A 24,214-nucleotide genomic window follows, 5' to 3' on the forward strand; every position below is an offset into this window, starting at 1 on the left:
TTGGGCAACCCAAGACGGGCGGGTCATGGTGGAGAGATCTGACAGAATGTGGTCCACTGGAGAAGGGAATGGCAAACCACTTCAGTAGTCTTGCCTTGAGAACCCCATGAACAGTATGAAAAGGCAAAATGATAGGATACTGAAAGAGGAACTCCCCAGGTCAGTAGGTGCCCAATATGCTACTGGAGATCAGTGGAGAAATAACTCCAGAAAGAATGAAGGGATGGAGCCAAAGCAAAAACAGTACCCAGTTGTGGAAGACTCTGATGCTGGGAGGGATTGGGGGCAGGAGGAGAAGGGGACGACAGAGGATGAGATGGCTGGATGGCATTACTGACTCGATGGATGTGAGTCTCAGTGAACTCTGGGAGTTGGTGATGGACAGGAAGGCCTGGCGTGCTGCGATTCATGGGGTCGCAAAGAGTCGGACACGACTGAGCGACTGATCTGATCTGATCTGATCTGATACTACCTCTGGGTCTTCCCTGATGGCTCAGTTGGTAAAGAATTTGCCTGCAATGCTGGAGTCCTGGGTTCCATCCCTGGGTGGGGAAGATCCCCTGGAGAAGGTAAAGGCTACCCACTCCAGTATTCTGGCCTGGAGAATTCCATGGACTGTGTAGTCCATGGGGTCAGAAAGAGTCAGACATGACTGAGCGACTTTCACTCTGATTAAGTATTCTTGCTTGGGAAATATGGGATGTGTAAAATCCCTAGGAGGCGGCCCTCAAGTTTCTGGATTTGGGGCTGCTGCCCCCTACAGGCCCCAAGTCACACTTCACTTTGAGGAACTACCATGTCAAAAGCCAAGTACTTTTTTGGAACTTATCCAGAAGGATTCCACATCAGTCATTCAGTTCACTTGTTCAGTCATGTCCGACTCTTTGAGACCCATAGACTGCAGCATTCCAGGCTTCCTTGTCCATCAAAAAATCCTGGAGCTTGCTCAGACTCGTCCACAGTGTCAGTGATGCCAGCCAACCATCTCATCCTCTGTCATCCCCTTCTCCTGCCATCTCCAATCTTTCCCAGCGTCAGGGTCCCTTCCAATGAATCAGTTCTTCACATCAGCTGTCCAAAGTATTGGAGTTTCACCTTCAGCATCAGTCCTTCCAATGAATATTCAGGACTGATCTTTAGGATGGACTGGTTGGATCTTCTTACAGTCCAAAGGAGTCTCAAGAGTCTTCTCCAACACCACAGTTCAAAAGCATCAATTCTTCGGCGCTCAGCTTTCTTTATAGTCCAACTCTCACATGCATACATGACTACTGGAAAAGCCATAGCTTTGATTAGACGGACCTTTGTCCACAAAGTAATATTTCTGCTTCTTAATATGTTGTGTAGGTTTGTCATAGCTTTTCTTCCAAGGAGCAAGCATCTTTTAATTTCATGGCTGCAGTACCAGCCATGATTCAATATTTTATTTCAGTATATGAAATAGTGGTGCTTTCTAAGGCCCACTCAACTTTGCATTCCAGGATGTCTGGCTCTAGGTGAGTGATTACACCATCATGATTATCTTGGTCGTGAAGATCTTTTTTGTATAGTTCTTCTGTGTATGCTTGCCACCTCTTCCTAATATCTTCTGCTTCTGTTGGGTCCATACCATTTCTGTCCTTTATTGTGCCCATCTTTGCATGAAATTTTCCCCTTGTATCTCTAATTTTCTTAAAGAGATCTCTAGTCTTTCCCATTCTATTGTTTTTCTCTATTTCTTTGCACTGATCTCTGAGGCTTTCTTATCTCTCCTTTCTATTCCTTGGAACTCTGCATTCAAATGGGTATATCTTTCCTTTTCTCCTTGGCCCTTTGCTTCTCTTCTCTTCACAGCTATTTGTAAGGCCTCCTCAGACAACCATTTTGCCTTTTTGCATTTCTTTTTCTTGGGCATAGTTTTGATCACCTCCTCTTATACAATGTCACGAATCTTGATCTGTATTTCTTCAGGCACTCAGTCTATCAGATCTATTTCCTTGAATCTATTTGTCACTTCCACTGTATAGTCGTAAGGGATTTGATTTAGGTCATACCTGAATGGTCAAGTGGTTTTCCCTACTTTCTTCAATTTAAGTCTAAATTTGGCAATAAGGAGTTTATGATCTGAGGCACAGTCAGCTCCTTGTCTTGTTTTTGCTGACTGTATAGAGCTTAATCAGTCTGATTTTGGTGTTGACCATCTGGTGATGTCTGTGTTTGGAGTCATCTCTTGTGTTTGTGGGAAGACGGTGTTTGCCATGACCAGTGCGTTCTCTTTGCAAGTCTGTTAGCCTTTGACGTGCTTTGCTTTTACTCCAAGGCCAAATTTGCCTGTTACTCCAGGTATCTCTTGACTTCCTACTTTTGCATTCCAGTCCCCTATGATGAAAAGGACATCTTTTTTTGGTGTTAGTTCTAGAAGGTCTTTAAGTCATCATAGAACCGTTCAACTTCGGCTTCTTTGGCATTAGCGGTCGGGGCACAGACTTGGATTACTGCCTGTGTAATTCAATGAAACTATGAACCACTGCCGTGTGGGGTCACCCAAGGTGGACAGGTCACAGTGGGGCATTCTATCAAAACGTGGTCCACTGGAGAAGGGAATGGCAAACCACTTCAGCATTCTTGCCTCGAGAGCCCCATGAACCATATGAACAGATCCCACATGCTGTGGAGCAGCTGAGCCGCTGAGCCATAGCAGCAGGCCCTGTGCTCTAGAGCCCCGGGAGCTTGGAGCCCCAGAGCCCGTGCCCCACAAGAGAAGCCACCACAAAGCAACTAGCAGACTGAGCACCGACAAAAGTAAACAGGTGGATAAGTGAAAAGAAGACTGTTAAAAGAAGAATCCAATCAAAGCACTGTAAAGTTAACTGATGAAAAAAAAAAAAAAAAAGCCTAATGTGCATTGAGAACTTAAATTCCCAGAGTATTTGGCCTTTTGTTCATAATTATGACTTGATCTGCTCTGGGAGACATTTGTTATCATAGCACTAGATGCATTATCTTAAAGGAGAACTGGAGACTGAGCGCTCTGCCTGGGAAAGTAAGCATACCAACACCTGGCCTTAGCTTTTGTGTAGCTGTTTGTTCAAGTGCTTTTCTGACTCAGTTTGCAGCTTCGCAACATCCCCTACTTCAGAGTAAATCCTCTAATGTCCCACGTATTTTATCATCCTCAATGATAGGGTTAAAATTTAAGTATCTGAATCTGAGTTAAGGTTCAGAATAGTTTTTTTCAGGACACAGAGCAATGCTATACTGAAAACAAACACTGGATGTGAATGGATTCAGCGGATCCCAGTATGGATCTAATTGGATTCAGTGGATCCCATATATATAAGCTTCAGGCTCCTCCTTGCGCACCTCATCTGACTCGGCCAGGTCACAGTTTCCTCAGATGCCAAAAGGAGGACGTTGCCCCTTCTACCTCAGCAAAGGGTTGTGTGCCTCACACTCATGCGTGTGAGCACGTGTCAGCTTGGCGTGCGCTCACAGAGGTGCTTGAGCTTCAGGCATGCCTCATCCCAGATTCTCCCATGTGCATATGCACACCGGTTTTAATAAGATCACAGATTATACGTAAGAGAAAGAACACGGGTATTTCCTATTGGAAAAAAAAGTATGTTTATATTAAAAATCTTAAAAACAATGATACTCCAAAAGGGAAGATGCAAACAGTAGAAGGGAAATTGATTCTTGATGCAAGAACTTACTCAAATGAGAAGACATGAACTTAAATGCATTTTAATTACATTATTTTAATCCAAATATAACGTCATGTTTCTTACCAAATATGTTATAAGACAAGTACTACTGTTACTACCGCTACCGCCCTTATAAAGTAGAACAGGAAAGAATCACGTTACTAGTTCTGCCCCTAAATATATAACCGTGGTATAGAATGTTTACAAACTTCCTACAAAAACATTTAGAAATGGCACATAATACAATAGGAAGCCGACTGTTTCTTTCTGGGTGATATCATCACAAATGATGTCAACTTTTTTCTCACATGTATGCTTTTCTCATGTGAATTTGTTCCCCTGTTGCTGGTATTTTTTATTTTCACTGAAATTTCAAAATGCAAAATAAGTAAGGAAAATAGTTTCATTGCAGAAACCTGTAAATCAATCCTTATGATTAGAACAACTTAATCTTATTAGGGCTTCCGTGGTGGCTCAGACCACAAATCTGCCTGCAATGCAAGACACCCAGATTCAATCCCTGAGTCGAGAAGATCCCCTGGGGAAGGAAATGGCTGCCCACCCCAGGACTCTTGCCTGGAGAATCCCACGGAATGAGAAGCCCATGGAGTCCAGCGCAGTTTTCACGATCTTGCGTGTGTGTGCCAAGTCACTTCAGTCACGTCTGACTCGCTGCCACCCTGTGGACTAAGCTATTCTCTGCCTTCCATCTGTTTCTCTCAAATTATCACATCCAAAGAGAACTGTGCACAGTCCAGTCTGACCAACTCGCTCCCTTTTTAAAACGTACGTTTCATTTACAGCCATCATCTACAAGGTAAAGTCAAGTTTCCTTCGAGGGACTTGCAATTCTGTCCATGAGCAGGCTTCTGCTTGTCTCTGCAGCGCTCCCTCCTTTCCCCACCCCACTCTTCCCGATTTAGTCACACACACCCGATGACGTCTCGAGATGATAAAGGCATCTCCAGTCATCTGTCGGCTGTTCATCCCTCTCCATTGCTGAGCTTCCCACAGCTCTTTTCTTCATTTACAGAATGTTTATTCAGCTTTCAAGAACCAGAATCACCTGCACATGACAGCTTTCCAGGAAGTCATCCCTAACCTTCCTCACCAATTTGAGCCCCCATTAGTCACAATAATAAATTGTATTTGATTAATGATGTAATTCTAGTTCTAGGTTAAGCATTTCACGTACATTAATTATATAACCCGGACAACAAGCATATGAAGAGGTAATATTAGTATCCTTTTACGCATAATGAAATAGAAATATAGAAAGGTTAATTAACATGCAAAAGACCATACAGCTACTCCATTGCAAAACTGAGAATCTAAATTCATTTAGTCTGATTCCAGAGTTCATCAGCTTTAACATCTCTGTAGATACTGTTTCTCATAAACGTCACTGAATGCTATCTTTAAATATTCCTTTCCCTACCAAGATTTACCAGGGGAGAAAAGTCAGGCCATTCATACTTTTTTCTACAATGCATTATATTTTATAGTGTTCAAATAATGCTTGGTAAACTTAATCATGCTTTATTTTTTTAATTATATTATTTTTATTAAATAATTACTTAAAACATTTCAAGGGAAAAATTACATACTTAATAGAATAAAAAATATGTCATATAAACTGTTCTTATGGAAAGACTTTAAAGTAAATCAATAAAAGCCATGTACATAATAAGATTATTAAATTACATATAATCAAATGCAATCAAATCAAGTGATTGTTTATAAATCATGCAATAACATGAAAAATGTCATGAAAACAGACTCTAGTACACCTTCCAGGTGAGGCTTGTCTTTCCTTGGATGTTTAGAATCAATGATGCAGAACAGGCAAATAGATCGACCTCTAAGATTAATGATTAAGCATTGTCTAACTCTGAACTTCATGATAAGAAAAGCAAAATATAAGATGTGATATACATGCTTTTCTACTCTCAGTTCAGTCTCTCAGTCATGTCCGACTTTCCAACCCCATGAACCACAGAACGCCAGGCCTCCCTGTCCATCACCAACTCCTGGAGTTCACCTAAATCCATGTCCATTGAGTCGGTGATGCCATCCAACCATCCCATCCTCTGTCGTCCCCTGCTCCTCCTGCCCTCAATCTTTTCCAGCATCAGGGTCTTTTCAAATGAGTCAGCTCTTCGATTCAGGTGGCCAAAATATTGGAGTTTCAGCTTCAACATCAGCCCTTCCAATGAATATTCAGGATTGATCTCTTTAGGATGGACTGGTTGGATCTCCTTGCAGTCCAAGGGACTCTCAAGAGTCTTCTCCAACATCACAGTTCAAAAGCACCAATTCTTCGGTATTCAGCTTTCTTTTTTTTTTTTTTTTTTTTTTTTTTTTTTTTTTTTTTTTTTTTTTAAATTTTATTTTATTTTTAAACTTTACATAATTGTATTAGTTTTGCCAAATATCAAAATGAATCCACCACAGGTATACATGTGTTCCCCATCCTGAACCCTCCTCCCTCCTCCCTCCCCATACCATCCCTCTGGGTCGTCCCAGTGCACTAGCCCCAAGCATCCAGTATCGTGCATCGAACCTGGACTGGCAACTCGTTTCTTACATGATATTTTACATGTTACAATGCCATTCTCCCAAATCTTCCCACCCTCTCCCTCTCCCACAGAGTCCATAAGACTGTTCTATACATCAGTGTCTCTTTTGCTGTCTCGTACACAGGGTTATTGTTGCCATCTTTCTAAATTCCATATATATGCGTTAGAATACTGTATTTATGTTTTTCCTTCTGGCTTACTTCACTCTGTATAATAGGCTCCAGTTTCATCCACCTCATTAGAACTGATTCAAATGTATTCTTTTTAATGGCTGAGTAATACTCCATTGTGTATATGTACCACAGCTTTCTTATCCATTCATCTGCTGATGGACATCTAGGTTGCTTCCATGTCTTGGCTATTATAAACAGTGCTGCGATGAACATTGGGGTACACGTGTCTCTTTCCCTTCTGGTTTCCTCAGTGTGTATGCCCAGCAGTGGGGTTGCTGGATCATAAGGCAGTTCTATTTCCAGTTTTTTAAGGAATCTCCACACTGTTCTCCATAGTGGCTGTACTAGTTTACATTCCCACCAACAGTGTAAGAGGGTTCCCTTTTCTCCACACCCTCTCCAGCATTTATTATTTGTAGACTTTTGGATCGCAGCCATTCTGACTGGTGTGAAATGGTACCTCATAGTGGTTTTGATTTGCATTTCTCTGATAATGAGTGATGTTGAGCATCTTTTCATGTGTTTGTTAGCCATCTGTATGTCTTTTTTGGAGAAATGTCTATTTAGTTCTTTGGCCCATTTTTTGATTGGGTCGTTTATTTTTCTGGAGTTGAGCTGTAGGAGTTGCTTGTATATTTTTGAGATTAGTTGTTTGTCGGTTGCTTCATTTGCTATTATTTTCTCCCATTCTGAAGGCTGTCTTTTCACCTTGCTAATAGTTTCCTTTGATGTGCAGAAGCTTTTAAGGTTAATTAGGTCCCATTTGTTTATTTTTGCTTTTATTTCCAATATTCTGGGAGGTGGGTCATAGAGGATCCTGCTGTGATGTATGTCGGAGAGTGTTTTGCCTATGTTCTCCTCTAGGAGTTTTATAGTTTCTGGTCTTACGTTTAGATCTTTAATCCATTTTGAGTTTATTTTTGTGTATGGTGTTAGAAAGTGGTCTAGTTTCATTCTTTTACAAGTGGTTGACCAGATTTCCCAGCACCACTTGTTAAAGAGATTGTCTTTAATCCATTGTATATTCTTGCCTCCTTTGTCAAAGATAAGGTGTCCATATGTGCGTGGATTTATCTCTGGGCTTTCTATTTTATTCCATTGATCAATATTTCTGTCTTTGTGCCAGTACCATACTGTCTTGATAACTGTGGCTTTGTAGTAGAGCCTGTGTTCTTCACAGAGCTAGAACAAATAATTTCACAATTTGTATGGAAATACAAAAAACCTCGAATAGCCAAAGCGATCTTGAGAAAGAAGAATGGAACTGGAGGAATCAACCTACCTGACTTCAGCTTTCTTTATAATCCAACTCTCACATCCATACATGACTACTGGAAAAAACAGCCTTGACTATACAGACTTTTGTTGACAAAGTAATGTCTCTGCTTTTCAATACGCTGTCTAGGTTGGTCATAACTTTCCTTCCAAGGAGTAAGCGTCTTTTAATTTCATGGCCGCAATCACCATCTGCAGTGATTTTGGAGCCCAGAAAAATAGAGTCAGCCACTGTTTCCACTGTTTCCCCATCTGTTTCTACTAGGTAAAATTTTAATTAAAATCATAATTTAATAGTAATTTCAATAGTAATAAAAATCATAACATTTTAATAGGAAGTGTATAATTTTTAAGTTATATATTAATATATTCAAGTTATTTGAAGCCAGTCTTCAACAGTCCATGAACCATGAACTTCCAGATGTTCAAGCTGGATTTAGAAAAGGCAGAGGAACCAGAGATCAAATTCCCAACATTCGTTGAATCATCAAAAAAGCAAGAGAGTTCCAGAGAAACATCTACTTTTGTTTTATTGATTGCCAAAGCCTTTGACTGTGTATATCACAACAAACTGTGGAAAATTCTTAAAGAGATGGGAATACCAGACCACCTGACCTGCCTCCTGAGAAATCTGTATGCAGGTCAAGAAGCAACAGTTAGAACTGGACATGGAACAACAGACTGGTGCCAAATAGGGAAAGGAGTACGTCAAGGATGTATATTGTCACCCTGTTTATTTAACTTATATGCAGAGTACATCATGTGAAATGCCAGGCTGGGTAAAGCATAAGCTGGAATCAAGATTGCCCAGAGAAATATCAATAACCTCAGATATGCAGATGACACCATTATGGCAGAGAGCAAACAAGAACTAGAGAGCCTCTTGATGAAAGTCAAAGAAGACAGTGAAGAAGCTGGCTTAAAACTCAACATTCAGAAAACAAGATCATGGCATCTGGTCCCATCACTTCATGACAAATAGATGGGGAAACAATGGAAACAGTGGCTGACTTTATTTTTCTGGGCTCCAAAATCACTGCAGATGGTGACTACATTCATGAAATTAAAAGACGCTTACTCCTTGGAAGAAATGCTATGACCAACCCAGACAGCATATTAAAAAGCAGAGACATTACTTTGCCAACAAAGGTCCATTTAGTCAAGGCTATGGTTTTTCCAGTAGTCATGTATGGATGTGAGAGTTGGGCTATAAAGAAAGCTGAGTGCTGATGAATTGATGCTTTTGAACGGTGGTGTTGGAGAAGATTCTTGACAGTTCCCTTGGACTGCAAGGAGATCCAACCAGTCCATCCTAAAGGAAATCAGTCCTGAATATTCATTGGAAGGACTAATGTTGAAACTGAAACTCCAATACTTTGGCCACCTAATGTAAAGAACTAACTCATTGGAAAAGACCCTGATGTTGGGAAAGATTGAAGGCAGGAGGAGAAGGGGACAACAGAGGATGAGATGGTTGGTTGGATGGCATCACTGACTCAATGGACATGAGTTTGAGCAAGCTCCAAGAGTTAGTGATGGACAGGGAGGCCTGGCATGCTGCAGTCCACAGGGTCGCAAAGAGTCAGACATGACTGATCAACTGAACTGAATTGAAGTTATTTGAGAAAGCAAAAATGTATATGTATATATATATATATATATATTTGTATATATACATAAATATATATACATATATATCTTTTGGAAATAACACAACAGAAAGTATCATATATACTATTAAATGTACATCCTTATTGTATGATCAACAATGTATAATTGTATAAATAGGTACATCTAAATATATATACATCTAAATATATATACATATATCTCTCTGGAAATAACACAATTAACAGAAAGTATCATATATACTATTAAATGTACATCCTTATTTTATAATCAACAATGTATAATTGTGTAAATAGGTACATCTAAACTTAATAGTTAAATAGAAAGATATACCTACTTGACAATGATCTAGGCTACGGATTTGTGTCATATAGCTGCTTGTGTTTGTCTTCTTGAAGATAATTATTCCTCTGTTAGTTTGCCTGGTTGGTTGGTCAGTTGACTTTCTCTGGCTGCACCTCAGCGTCTTGGTTCTCCTGACCCGCACCTCCTGTGCTGAGGCGCAGGGTCTTAACCACTGGACCACCAGGGAGGCCCCCTGTCCAGGTTATTCTTAACGTCCAACTGTGACCGCTAAGTAAAAAGTCCCTGGGATATAGTTCTTATGTTGACTAGTTTTTAACATTTCCCAATTGTGTATAGATAGCAAACAAATAATAAACTCGTAATTACTTTAAATTTCTACCACAAATAACATAGTTTTCTACATGGTCAATATACTGTGTTACAGAACTATGTCAAGATTTTTATTAATTTCGACCCCTCAGATCAGGCATGCTCATTTGCTACATCTCTAAACACCAGGACAAAATGAAAAGTCCCTTGAATATGTCTTACATTGGAATCATTCCTTCACCTGTTCATCTCTGTGACAGACCGCAACCAAAGAACATTTTTCTCCAGGTCGCAAATGTTTGCTACTAGAAGAAAATTAAAAGAATGAGAGAGACAAAGAGACTGAGAGAGAGAGAGGGAGGGAGGGAGAAAAACGATCACTCTGGAGAGCTGAGAACAGTTTCCTTTATCTGACCAAGACGGCTGAACACACCCCTCAGCAGGACTAAACTTTAGACAAGTTCCCTTCAGACTTTACACCCTTGGTCTCCCTTTCCTTAGGGTAATTATTCTAGGACACTTAAAATTGGAGGTTTTTTCCACTGTTCCTTTGAAATGTAAATCTTCTCAGCCTCTTGCCAATTTTACAACCCAGGAATGTCTTTCACAAAGCCCTGGGAGCCATCCCTTTGAAATGTAACCATCAAGAAAGATAGAGCCCCTGGCAAGCAGTCTCTGTGGGAGGGTAGGAGTCTAACTTCCAAAAGCGTCATAGCAAACACAGATGGTGTAATCGACCGACCTCCTCCTCAAAGTCCTAGCAGTTTTCCACTAGTCGACCCTGGAACTCAGACCTTCTCCACTTTTTCTTCAGCAGAGCTCAGCTCAGTGTCTCTCCCGAAGTGCAACAAGCTTGGATAAAGGCTCCGTTGCCTGTGTTACATGGCCAGTGTAGTGTCTTTTGGACACAAGAAACAGTCTTCACACAAGGTATTCTAATCTTCCTCTCCTCTTTACATGGTTACTACCAGAGTTAGAGGATGTATAGTTAGAGTATTTTCTGACAAATAACCTCTTTGAGTTCCACTGTTTAACCAAACTAGTTTACAGGAAAGCTAGATAGAGTAAGATTATGAATACCATGGGCAGTCATGTCGGATATGCCTAATACATGATGGTCATCACAGTATTTTTATCTTAGATTCATATTTTATAAAGCAAACTAATTTCTGTGACTCTGCTTCCCATTAATTTTTTCCTAAATTGATTCATCTATGTAATTTCCCTTGCCTAATTTGTTTTGCTGATTTGGGGTGGCCTTTTGTGTCAATTTACATAAATCTCTCCCATCTGTTCACTCTTATTAATTATTCTGATATAAAATTGTCAATATTTCTATCACCTTATTAATGACAAATGCATATAAATTGGACTGAAAGGTGACTTAAACTGTTTAAACAATTTCTTTAATGGTGCCTTGGGTCCCAAAAAATATAGCAAAAAGAGCAGTAAGTAAAAATAAAGACAAGTACATACTATGTTAGAAGGTTTTGAGTACATTGTAAAATAAAACAAACAAAATAAACAAGCAAACAAAAGGCAAATCACCTAAGAAAACCAAAAAGAGAGAAGGCAGGAAAGAGGGAGGGAGACTTGCCCACTGTACGTCAAGAATATTTTTGGCAATGTGGCAACTGCTAGTGTATGCTTTCCCTCGTGTGTTCCACTGAGGATGCACAGTAGCTCAGTCGCTCAGTCGTGTCTGACTCTTTGCGACCCCATGAACTGCAGCACGCCAGGCCTTCCTGACCATCACCAACTCCCAGAGTTCACTCAAACTCATGTCCGTTGAGTCAGTGATGCCATCCAACCATCTCATCCTCTTCATCCCCTTCTCCTTCTGCCTTCAATCTTTCCCAGCATCAGGGTCACAAATGAGTCAGCTCTTCACATCAGGTGGCCAAAGTATTGGAGTTTCAGCTTCAGCATCAGTCCTTCCAATGAACACCCAGGGCTGATCTCCTTCAGAATGGACCGGTTGGATCTCCTTGCAGTCCACGGGAACTGTCAAGAATCTTCTCCAACACCACAGTTCAAAAGCATCAATTCTTCGGTGCTCAGCTTTCTTCACAGTCCAACTCTCACATCCATACATGACCACTGGAAAAGCCATAGCCTTGACTAGACAGACCTTTGTTGGCAAAGTAATGTCTCTGCTTTTGAATATGCTATCTAGGTTGGTCATAACTTTCCTTCCAAGGAGCAAGCGTCTTTTAATTTCATGGCTGCAGTCACCATCTGCAGTGATTTTGGAGCCCATAAAATAAAGTCTCTCACTGTTTCCATTGTTTCCCATCTATCTGCCGTGGAGTGATGGGACCAGATTCCATGATCTTAGCTTTCTGAATGTTGAGTGTTAAGCCAGAAGGGTGCACAGTTGTCCACATTTAAGTGAAATATAACCTAGAACTCCATAATACTACTGGTCAAAGTATTTTTTGTAAAAAAGCTTTTGCATTATACACACCAAATAAATGAAATATTCAATATTTATTCGAGAAGCAAATATGATATTTAAAAGAGGAAAAATAAAAATGTCTGATTAATGAACTATGATATGAATCTAATATAATTAGTTATATACACTTTACAGTACAAGCAAAGACATTGTAGAAACAAATCAAATTAACATGAGAATGGCAGGGCCCTAAAACACTGAAGAACCAAATTCTAGAAGAAAAACATCAATTAAATTAAGAACTATCCTATATTCTTATTTTTCTAAGAATTAAGTATTATTAATTTTTTCAGCTTTTAAAGCTTACCAGAAAAAAATAAAAATAAATAAATAAAGCTTACCAGACAGACTTTAATTTAGGTGACAGAAATAGCTTTAGGTCTGGAGTGATTTCTTTCCCTTTTTTTCAGACAAACTAGAGATAACTCTCTTTTCAATTATCATTCCCAGGTCCTGGGTATAGTAATAGCTTTTTCCTTGAATTTAATGTATTCATCTCTATATGTGGATGGAACTAGTTTACATTCTCACACACTTCAAACCAACTTAAAGGATGCAAAGGAATTTAAATTATCTACAGGGAATTATTTTGAAAAGGGGAGCTTGTCTCTATACTTTTAAAACAAAGAAATTTAGGAATATAAATTCATAGATATAACAATAAAAAGTACAGAAAAATAGTTTGAATTATTCTGTTCATAGAGTCATTGAATGTGTGTGTGTGTGTGTGTGTGTGTCTATATGAGAAGGAAAAAGGAAATGGAAATTGGAAATCCTTGGAACACAGTCACAGTGAAGGCGAGGTAACCCAGTCAATGAGGACAAAGATGCCCAGTTAAGAAATCTTGACATTTTCTTACCATGAGCAAGTCACTCAGCAATCAGGTAGCTTGTCAATAAATAGCTGAATTTCAGGAAAGCATTCAATCAATTACCAAGGAGCTAGATTCTGAAAGGGCAACTGAATCACCCACCAAGGCTGACTAAAAGGAAAACAAAGATAATCAAGATAAAGATAGTTAAATAAAAAAACCCATATAATCCTGCTGCTTAGGTGTGTTTAAGGTTGGAGTAAAGTGAATTCAGGACCTAGAATTAGCAGAATCTTGAGAGATTGTCAGAGATTGGAAACAGAAGGACCGGGGAGATGGAAGTGCCAAGCTGTAGTAAGACCAAGCAGATATGGGTGCCTCTCCTCCCCTTGACCACTTGGACTCTCTAAGCATATTTCACTTTGAGATTTCTCTTAATTTTTGGCAATTAATCTATAAAGGAATTCTAATGACAAGTGAATCAAGAACTTACAAATAAATTGCTCGTAATTGTCCTATGTATTTTCAGTAAACAAAAGTCATTCAATAAGCAGTGTCTGACCATGGAACTGACAATTTCATAGATAGATTAATAAAAATTATTTAGCACATAATTTGTGTTTATTTGAGTTCACTATCATTCTGAGGCAGTCCATTTGATTAGATTTCTTTATTCATACGGCCCAGATGAAATTGCCCTGAAATTCATATTTAAATATCTCTGGGGATGCAGGGAACAATGCTAAGCATCACATTTCTATGCACTGGGGAATGGAATCATGCATTTAAGCACATGGCCCTTTAAGAAGAGAAAAAAACCTCAAAATGTGTGAAAAGACATTTCTCTGTAGTTCTTCTATTTTGCCCACACAGACACTAGTTCAAACTTTTAGCAAGAGGTTCCTGATCTTTTTTTTTTTTTCGTCCCAAAGGAAGCAAGAGAAAAAGTAAGCCTAAAGCAGTGCGTTACTACATCTCTGGGCTAGATAGGGGCGATCAGTGTCAGAAGTGATGGGGAAGACCCCAGGGCAATACAGCTTCTCAGAGCGGGCCTCTGGGGACCTCAAATGAAAAAGTCTGGGGAGGGTGAGAAAAAGACTGAGAGGCAGAGTGGCGCCTGTAAAGTAGGGAAAGGAGCAGTGTGGACCGGACTGTTTACAGTAAACACAGTGCCTGTGATATAAGGCCTAGTGAAAACACAGGGCCTGTTAGTCTAACTCCAGGCTTACTGTCTGTTAATCAGTGTTAGTTGCTCAGTCATGTCCGACTCTTTCGGATCCCATGGTTTGTAGCTTGTCAGGCTCCTCTGTCCCTGGAATCCTCCAGGTAATACTAGAGTGGAGAGCCATTTCCTTCTCCAGGAGATCTTCCCAACCCAGGGGTCAAACCCAGATTTCCCACTTTTCGGGAAGATTCTTTACTGTCTGAGCCACCAAGAAATGTAAGGATATGAGAGTTGGACCATAAAGAAGGCTGAGCACTGAAGAATTTATGCTTTCAAACTGTGGTGCTGGAGAAGACTCTTGAGAGTCCCTTGGACTGCAAGGAGATCCAACTAGTCCATCCTAAATGAAATCAAACCCTGAATATTCATTGGAAGGACTGATGCTGAAACTGGAGCTCCAGTAACTTTGGATAGCTGATGCTATCCAAACCTGACTCATTGGAAAAGACCCTGATGGTGGGAAAGATTCAAGGGAAAGGAGAAGAGGGCGGCAGAGGATGAAATAATTAGATAGCATCACTGACTCAATGGACATGAATTTGAGCAAACTCCAGGAGATAGTGAAGGACAGGGAAGCCTGGCATGCTGCAACCCATGGGGTAACAGGGGGTCAGATAAGACTTGGTGACTGAACAACAACAAATATTAATTATCTAAATATTTAATTGAACTTTACTTCTATGTGATCACTTACTGACACTCATTTATTGCCTCTGTCCCTGTAATAAAATAAGGTTCAAAGACTCTTTTTCACAACTACTTTACTGAAGTACTACTGACATACACAAAGCTGTACACACTTAAATTAAATGACTTGATCTGTTTGGAGGCAAATACACAGCAGTGAAACCACCACCGCAAGCTACGCCGTAACACATCCATCGCCAACAAAAGTTCTCTACTGTCCTCTGTAGTATTAGTATTATTTGTGATGAATACACCTACCTTAAGATACCTCCCTTAGCAAATTTTTAAGTATACAAAGCAGTATTGTTAACTATAAGTACTATCTTGTACATGAAGGTGTCTAGGTCTTATTCATGTTTTATAACTGAAACATAATGCCTTGATCAATATCTTCCCCTGTCTCCTCATGTCCTCCAGTAACCACCATTCAACTCTTCTGAGTTTGACGATTTCAAACTCCTCATCTAAGTGGTTTATGCAGGGCTGGTCCCTCTGGAATGGCTTATTTCACTTAGTATAATATCCTCTAGGTTTATCCATGTTACTAAAAATGAACTCCCTTTTTAAAGGCTATGTTTACACCGCATTTTCTTTATCTGTTCTTTCATCAGTTGGCATTACCATGACAACTATGTTCTGGATATGAGGATAATGCTACAGTGAACATGGAACTGCAGATAATCTCTCTGAGAACTTTCTCATTAGTATTTAAGCATTCAAATATAAAAGAAAGTTACAGTGCCAAGAAAAAGAACATGAAAAGAAATAGGTGGCATGGCATATGAACCCTGTGAATCTACATTTTAAAATTGAAAAAGAGCTTGGAATAATTAAAATGTTGACTGATACAGCATTTTATATTATAAAAAAGTATGGATATTCAATAAAATATATAACTTTTAAACTCACCTTATACTAACACAGGAATAAATTGAGGATCAATTAACAATTTTGATTAAAAAATTCAAAATATTTTTAAAAATCTAAATGGAAATAGGATAATTAGATGAGAACATTTTCAGCAAAGAGAAAAAATATCAAGGGAAAAAGTGAGAATGGATTTTTACCTGTGTATATGTAATATTTTTTCTTAGATTATGAAATAGTTGACATAAAAGGAGAATAACTGGCTAAAGAAAATTACACAAAATCTGACAAACCAATATCTTTTTAATTAAAGACTTTCTATAAATCTATAAAAATAGATAAAGGCTAGTATAAAATGTATATAGGATTTTACTATACAATTTAAAAATATTGATTATAATATATAAACATAAATGTTTAACTTTTTGTTCACTTAAATCAATGCTGATTTAAATCTAAATTTGTTTTCAACTCTAATAACAAGTTTGGAAAAGTGTTAAATCTGCTATAAGAGCAATTTGGAGAAAGAAATCTATTGATTAATTTGGCGATTTATATCAATATGTATTAGAAAAGCTTAAAAAGTATTTTGTTTTATGATCTTCACTTTACTACTAAAAATTAATCCCAGGGAAATAATTACAGATGTAGCCAAAGGTTTTGTGTGTGTGTGTGTGTGTGTGTGTGCACGCGCGCGCGTGCCCACGCATACACACTCAGTGTCTGATTCTTTGTGGCCCCATGGACTGTAGTCTGCCAGATTCCTCTGTCCATGGGATTTCCCAGGCAAAAATACTGGAGAGGATAGCCATTCCCTGCGCCAAGGGATCTTCCTGACCCAGGGATCAAACCCCAGTCTCTCATATTACAAGTGGATTCTTTACCAACTGCACCCCTGCACTTTACTACTAAAAATTTATCCAAGGGACATAGTTACAGATGTAACTGTAGCCAAAGGTTAGCTACAGAAATATATAATGGTACATTACTGATAACAATAAAATATTCACAACCGCTATTTGACAAGAAATATGGGATTTTGTAAATAAACTGCTATATAAGTAGAGTAGTTTTAAGAAATAAAATAATAGATTTAAAAAAGTGTCCTTTCTGTTTTTCTTTGTCTGCCCTCCCTCACACACACATGGATATTTGTATTTGTATATATCCAAAAATGGAATTGTATATTCCTAATTTTAAAAGAGATTATTTGGAGCTAGTACATATAAAAGACTTTAATTTGCTTCATTTTCTAATGCATATTTCCAAGTATTTTACAACGAATCTGAATTTATTTTATAATATGCAATATGTAAGTAATTAAAGCAAATCTAAGAGATTTTTCTCTTGCACATTACAGAAGGTGAGTTAAACTAATTGAATGCTCTAAAACTCTTAAAAATTCATGAAAAAAAAAGCCACGTTGTCATAATGGCTCTCTAAGAACACTACCTCCCAATTTAAAATTGCGCTCTAGCATTCCATTTGACAAATCTACAGGCTTGTCAATTGATTGCTGAAAAATTGCAGCAGTCATTACTGGGAACGTTTCCGACTTATGAATCACTCTGATACTAGTAAGTGCGATTTGCAGACTGCGAGACTAAAATGATTCTTCCTTATGACATAATAAATAATAAAGGACAACGTATGTTTCTTAAATGTAAAATGCAGAATTTCACTCCTTGGCAAAATGTCTGATTTCCTTTCCCTCAGATGGATGTGTAGCTAATAATGTATTTATTTTATTAACAAAAACATTAGATATAGGTAGGAAAAAAGTATTGGGAATATCTATAGCATTTCTGCATGTCAAGAGAGCAAAAAATAATTGTCATAAATTCCCAAAGATATCCTGGATAATAATATAAGGTATGAAGGAATGTAAAGCTTATCAGTTCAGTTCAGTTCAGTCGCTCAGTCGTGTCCGACTCTTTTCGACCCCATGAACCACAGCACGCCAGGCCTCCCTGTCCATCACCATCTCCCGGAGTTCACTCAGACTCACGTCCGTTGAGTCAGTGATGCCATCCAGCCATCTCATCCTCTGTCGTCCCCTTCTCCTCCTGCCCCCAATCTCTCCCAGCATCAGAGTCTTTTCCAATGAGTCAACTCTTTGCATGAGGTGGCCAAAGTACTGGAGTTTCAGCTTTAGCATCATTCCTTGCAAAGAACACCCAGGGCTGATCTCCTTCAGAATGGACTGGCTGGATCTCCTACTTGGTATTAAAGCACCTGGCTTCCCCAGTGGCTCAGCTGTAAAGAATCTGCCTGTAACACAGGAGACAAGGGTTCAATTCCTAGGTAGGGAAGATCCCTGGAGGAAGGCATGGCACCCCACTCCAGCGTTCCTGCCTGGAGAATCCCATGGACAGAGGCGCGGAGCGGGCTAGAGTCCATAGGGTCACAGAGTTGGACACGACTGAAGTGACTAAGCACACACCCATACCAGCGCCTATGCTAAATCTTCTTTTAGGAAAACATAGCTCTTCTTCAACAAGGTTAGCAGTTTAATTTCCCTGGATGCCCCAAAAGGAAGGTAAATGTTGACAGATTAATGAATATCTGCTAAACTCAAAAGCTGTATATACATTATAAATTAATATCACCCAATTTCCTTAAATGGGGAAGGCAATGGCACCCCACTCCAGTACTCTTGCCTGGAAAATCCCATGGATGGAGGAGCCTGGTAGGCTGCAGTCCATGGAGTTGCTAAGGGTCGGACACGACTGAGCAACTTCCCTTTCACTTTTCACTTTCATGCATTGGAGAAGGAAATAGCAACTCACTCCAGTGTTCTTGCCTGGAGAATCCCAGGGACGGGAGAGCCTGGTGGGCTGTCATCTATGGGGTCACACAGAGTCGGACACGAATGAAGTGACTTAGCAGCAGCAGCAGCAGCAATTTCCTTAAAAGGGAAAGAATATTACATTGAGCCAGCCCTGCACATTATAATACATCCATGGGCCAAATCCAAAAATAAAGTCGTTTGGTCCTATGGCATGAATGATATTTCAAAAAAAGAGTAAGTTCCAAGGAAAAAGAATTACACGTACCATTAATATTTTTCCTAAACTTAGTAGTTAGCTAACTTTACTGTGAAAAAGTAGTTAACATTTTCACCTAAACCTATACAACAGGAGGTGTAATATTTATTGTATTTTAATCTAAATATAATTCTTATTTTCTTTTGAAAAACTGGAAAATGATGGTTATTTAACCATGTATGACTTGAAGGTTATTTTCCAAGTCAAATCATTTTGAACTTGGGATTTACAATCAAATGATATTTCCACAAAAAAGTCTCATCAGTAAAACAATGGAAGTATGTCTGAAATTACAAGAAAAATTTAATGATAATTCAAGTTAAAGATTTCATAATATGAAATTGATGCTTAAAGTTTTTGAAGCAAACATATTTCAAATATGACTCTAAACTTTTATACATAATATTGCAAAAATGGTACATTCATTCAGGCAGACTTGTATGAATTTCATTATTTTAACTAAGGTATATCCTACTTACCTAGAATTCTTAATTGAAAATTTTATACATTAAATATATATATATACACACACACACTTATATACATATCTGATATACTTTGAAAATTTTCATTTACAAATGTAAGATAGAAATATTTGTCATTTTTAAATGGGAAAGCCAGGTTTTGTCCTTTTCTTTTCACATTGAAGTTAAAACATGACTCACTTCCTGTGAGAGCTGGAGGGTTAAGTTGTTCGTTTCCTCCTGGAAAAGGAAACATGTTTACTTTGCTGATGAGTTATGACTAATGAGCATCAGCATATATCAGGAAAGAGCAGGAGAGAATGCGTTTTTGTTTTTGTTTACAGGGGTACAAAATTGTCAAAGTAGAGACTGGCCAGAAGCCCCAGAGAGGAGCAAGGCTGAGGGAATTATCCAAAGCTGTACCGAATTCTGGAAACTAAACCATGAGCAATCACCCAAGGAAAAACGTCTACTATCGTCAAATGTCCTGGGCTGTGCTTAGTCGCTCAGTGGCGTCTGACTCTGCGACCCTATTGACTGCAGCCCGCCAGGTTCCTCTGTCCGTGGAATTCTTCAGGCCAGAATACGGGAGTGGGTACCCGTTCCCTCCTCCAGGGGATCTTCTGATCCAGGGATCAAACCCAAGTCTCCCGCATGGCAGGCAGACTCTTTATTGTCTGAGCTACCAGGGAAGCCCAAGAATACTGGAGTCAGTAGACTATCCCTTCTCCAGGGGATCTTCCCAACCCAGTAATTGAACCAGGATCTCCTGCTGTGCAGGCAGATTCTTTGCCACCGGAGCTACCAGGGAAGCCCAATTCTAATTATTCTTTTTCATTTAAAAGGCTATCTAAACGCTGGATTTTGATAATTACCACAGTTTCAAAAAATGGTGGAGACACAATAATGGATTTTTAAATACTCACTGGGTCAAAATAAGAAATCAAAATAGAAATTAGAATCTATTTTTAAATACAGAAAAGTGAAAACACAATATATAAAAATTTCTGGTATACACCCAAAGCAAATTTAAAGAGAAATTTATAGCATTAAATATTTAGTACAGAAAGAAGAAAGGGCTCAAATGAATGACCTCATAACATTGGAAAACTAGAAAAAAAAGAGTGAACTAAACTCACAGAAAAGAAATACAGATTACAACAGTCAGAGCAGAATCATTTAAACAATATACACAACTGTCTTTAACATTGTATTCTATTCCACCCCCTGTCTTTTGCATTACTATGGTTATGTATTTTTAATCCCTGATGCAAGGGACTGACTCATTACAAAAGACCCTGATGCTGGGAAAGATTGAAGGCGGGAGGAGAAGGGGACGACAGAGGATGAGATGGTTGGATCGCATCACCAGTTCAATGAACATGAGTTTGAATAAACTCTGGGAGTTGGTGATGGACAGGGAGGCCTGGCATGCTGCAGATCATGGGGTCGCAAAGAGTCAGACACGACTGAGCGACTGAACTGATTTTTAATCCCTCTGTGCTGTGCTGTGCTGTGCTCAGTCGCTCAGTCATATCCGGCCCTTTGTGATCCCATGGACTGTAGCCCACCAGTCTCCTCTGTCCATGGAATTCTCCAGGCAAGAGTACTGGAGTGGTGGCCACATGCTTCTCCAGGGGATCTTCCTAACCCAGGGATCAAACCTGCATCGCCTGCATTGCAGGCAGACTCTTTACCTGTTGAGCCATTGAGGAAGCCCGTATTTTTAATCCTACATATATTTAAAATTACAGGTTTCCCTGGTGGCTCAGTGGTAAAGAATTCTCCTGCCAAAGCATGCCGGAGTCCAACTCCAGCAACCAGGGAGTCAACCTCAAGAGATGACGGTGTCGGCCAATGAAACAGCCTCTCAGTTCTCTATGGACTGCCTGTTTATTCCAAGTTTAAGATTCTCTTTTATAGTTTAACAAAAACATTAGGCCAGAGGTTTGACATTTTCAGTTCCCCCTCTCCCAGATTTATTATCTCCATAAATCATTGTTGCTCTTCAAGCAGAGTTCCTGCTTCAGTGATTCTCTGGGAATCAGCCTTATCATCTATTATCTACCTCCTCTAATGTGTCCTATAGTTAACTTGTGATTACATTGTAACTCACGCTACATTCCTCAGTTTACTACTTATCTTCCTAAGTCCTGTTTGCCCCTAACATCCTGAGCTCACTATCTCTTAAAAAGGCTTCTAGCTGTAGTGTCTCTAAAATTTCCTAACTTTTATAAGCTATAGCAAAATATGCTAACTTTACAATATTCCTTAAATCTTTAACTTCTAACTATTTTAATTATTTCTAAGCCCTAAATTCAGTAAACTCCTTTGCCATAAACTTTCTCCTCACAAATAGGCTTCAGATATCAATCCCTCCCATGGCCTCAAGCTACGGCCTATGTGCTCATCCTGGAACACTCCTTTGTGAAAGTCCTTGAACAAATGTCAATGATTAACTTTATGAATTATTTTCTGAGCACAACCGCAGAAAGCTTTGTGTCTTCTCATGCCCCTCTCAAGAACAATAAGCACCTTAATATTCCTTTTCGGTCAACTCAGCCGAGGAGAGGAAAAGACAAGTCAGAATTCCAAGGCCTAACTCCTTCATCCCGGGATCCGTGCCTGCAGAATGAGGAGAGGGGGCTGGGGGCCGTGTCTCCATTCTGTCAGTAATGCCTAACGCGGCTCCCGACAAAAGCAGGAGACACACCTTGTATCTCTGGGTTGAGAGGACTCCCTGGAGAAGGAAATGGCAACCCCATCTAGTATTCTTGCCTGGGAAACCCCTTGGAAAAGAAGCCTGGTGGGCTACAGTCCATAGGGTCGCTGAGGAGTTGGAAGTGACTTAGCGACTAAACAACAAGAGCAAATCTTTAAAATCGATAAGTGACATGATTGTTCTTAGATACATGCATCTGTTATCTTCCCCACTCTCGACTTCCTCTTCAGTTCCTGCGAGTTCATCTGGGGTCGTTCTCCTTCTCTCTGAAGTACACTTTAGTATTTCACGTAGTGCTCAAATGCTGCCTATGAAGTCTTGTTTTTGCCTGAAATATTTTATTTCACCTTCACTTATAAAGAAATTGCTGCCAGCTATAGAATTCTCTTCTGGCTTTGTTTCCCGTTAGCACAATCAATTTATACTATTATTTTCTGAATTGCAACCTTGCTATTCTCAAAAGGTCAGTGATCAGTCTTAATGTAAACCATCTGATGATGATGGGGTTTTTTTTTTTTGTATTTGTCTACTTTTAGTATAGTTCATCTTTGAAACAGGAGTTTCATTAAGATATGCCTAAGTATTTTAAATTCCTAGAGTTCCTTGAACCTGTGGCTTTTACACCTTGATTCAGTTTTGGAAAATTTACTAGAACCAATTTAAATGTAGCTTTTGTCTGTTCTTCTTCTCTTCTTCTGTGATTAAAATTTAATGTATATTGGTGCTTTTCACCATAACCTATATATCCCTTACAATAATTTTTGTATTTTTTCCTGTTATTCATATGTTTCACTAAAGATATTTTCTATTTTCTTCAAGTCCAGTTATCCCTTTTCTTACTGTATCTAATCTACAATTAAACTCATAGTGAGTTCTTAATGTCAGTCACTGTATTTTCCATTTGATTATTTTTACAGATTTCATTTCTCTGATAAAATTTTATATCAGATGTTTTCATGAACACATTGATCAGTAGTATTTTAGAGTGAAGAGAATAATAGAATATTTGGGTATAGGTCTGCATCTGTTGGAGAAGGAATGGCAACCCACTCCAGTGTTCTTGCCTGGAGAATCCCAGGGACCGGGGAGCCTGGTGGGCTGCCGTCCTTGGGGTCGCACAGCGTTGGACACGACTGAAGCGACTCAGCAGCAGCAGCAGCAGCAGCAGCATCTATTATCTGTTACTTCTTTGGTTGGCACTCATTTCTTCCTTGATGCTAATATGCCTGGTAAATTTTTAATTTAATTCCAGGCATTGTGAATAAAGTATTATAAAAACTCTGCTTGGATGGTTTTATCTTCTTTCAGAGAGATTTTCCTCCCCTCAACTCCTCCCTAACTGGTAGCTAGTGGATAGAATACCCCAGCTGGCACTAGTGGCAAAGAACCCGCCTGCCAAGGCAGGAGATGTAAGAGACGCGGGTTTGATCCCTGAGTCTGGAAGGTCCCTTGGGGGAGGGCATAGCAACCTGCTCCTGTATCCTTGCCTGGAGAATCCTATGGACAGAGGAGCCTGGAGGGCTACAGTCCATACAGTCAAAGACGGTCAAACATGACAGAGCACACACACACGCCCAGGTAGAAAATGGACAAATCATTTTGATCCAATTAGAATTTTAATTTTTATCTGGATAAGCTGGGGGTTTTGTTTTGTCTGTTTGTTTATTTATTTATTTATTTATTTTTTGCCCCACCGCACTGGACCTTCGTTCCTGTACCAGGGATTGAACCGAGACCTTTGGCAGTGAAAGTGCTGAGTCCTAACCACTGGATCTCCAGAGTGTCGCTGCTGCTGCTAAGTCGCTTCAGTCGTGTCTGACACTGTGCAACCCCATAGACGGCAGCCCACCAGGCTCCCCTGTCCCTGGGATTCTCCAGGCAAGAACACTGGAGTGGGGTGCCAGTTCCTTCTCCAATGCATGAAAGTGAAACTGAAGTCGCTCAGTCGTGACTCTTAGCGACCCCATAGACGGCAGCC

This window comes from Bos indicus, chromosome 14 (genome assembly GCF_029378745.1).
Source record: "Bos indicus isolate NIAB-ARS_2022 breed Sahiwal x Tharparkar chromosome 14, NIAB-ARS_B.indTharparkar_mat_pri_1.0, whole genome shotgun sequence".
NCBI classification, from domain to species: Eukaryota; Metazoa; Chordata; class Mammalia; order Artiodactyla; family Bovidae; genus Bos; species Bos indicus.